The sequence below is a fragment of the Mastomys coucha genome, unplaced genomic scaffold (assembly GCF_008632895.1).
Source record: "Mastomys coucha isolate ucsf_1 unplaced genomic scaffold, UCSF_Mcou_1 pScaffold20, whole genome shotgun sequence".
Classification (NCBI taxonomy): Eukaryota; Metazoa; Chordata; class Mammalia; order Rodentia; family Muridae; genus Mastomys; species Mastomys coucha.
The window spans coordinates 70,133,435-70,134,436 of NW_022196903.1; the positions used below are offsets into that span (position 1 = coordinate 70,133,435).

The window sequence follows — 1,002 nt, forward strand, 5'->3', positions numbered from 1 at the left end:
AAGCAAAGGCCTTTCTCTGACTGGAAATGAGAGGTGGATGAGACAGGAAGGGAAATGAACATATCCGGAACATAATGGAGAGAAGGGTCCACTAGCTAAGGAAAGACCCATGAACCTTCATCCAGCTGGGAAATGAGGACTTCAGTTTTAAGCCATATAGAAATTAATTCTGGCTCTTTAGACCTTGCTTGCTGGCAGACTCGCCACCATGGGCCTTGTGATCTGAGGGCAGAGGAAAGGCGCAGGCTCTGTGTTCCATGCGCACATGAAACACAGTAAGAACGCTAAGCTCCTGAGTACTATGGACTTCGCGGAGCGACTGCTACATTAAATGCATCCTAAAGGACATATTCATGACCCTGGCCGAGGCACTCCCCTCGCGAAAGTAGTCTTCTATGATTCCTACCATTCAAGAAGCAGACAGAGCTGTTATCGCAGCAGAGCGGATCCACACTGGACAGTTTGTGTACTGTGACAAGAAGGCCTAGCCGAACATCTGCAATGTTTTACCCGTGGGCACCATGCCTGAGGGTACTGTCATGTGTTGTCTGGAGGGGAAACCTGGGGACAGGGGCAAGTTAGTACAAGCCTCCAGAAACTACGGCACAGTCATCTTCCACAACCCAGAGACCAAGAAGACCAGAGTGAAGCTGCCTTCAGGGTCCAAGAAAGTCATTTCCTCTGCGTGGCTGGTGGAGGCAGAATTGACAACCCTATCTTAAAGGCTGGCCGTGCCTACCACAAGTACAAAGCAAAAAAGAACTGCTGGCCACATATGCTGGGTGTGGCCATGAATCCTGTGGAGCATCCCTTTGGAGGTGGCAACCACCAGAGCATTAGCAGACCCTCCACTATCAGAAGATATGCCCCTGCTGGGCGCAAAGTGGGTTTCATTTTTGCCCGCCAGACTGGACAGCTACATGGAACCAAAACTGTACAGGAGAAGGAGATCTAGAGCTCAAGAACTAATAAAGTATGCCCTTTGGCAGAGAGAGAGAAAGA

At 49.9% G+C, this 1,002-nt stretch overlaps 1 pseudogene; it reads left to right on the forward strand.

Moving 5' to 3' along the window:
• Positions 1 to 208: 208 nt before the first annotated feature.
• On the forward strand, positions 209 to 955 carry LOC116099930 (annotated as a pseudogene).
• The last annotated feature ends 47 nt before the right edge of the window (positions 956 to 1,002 follow it).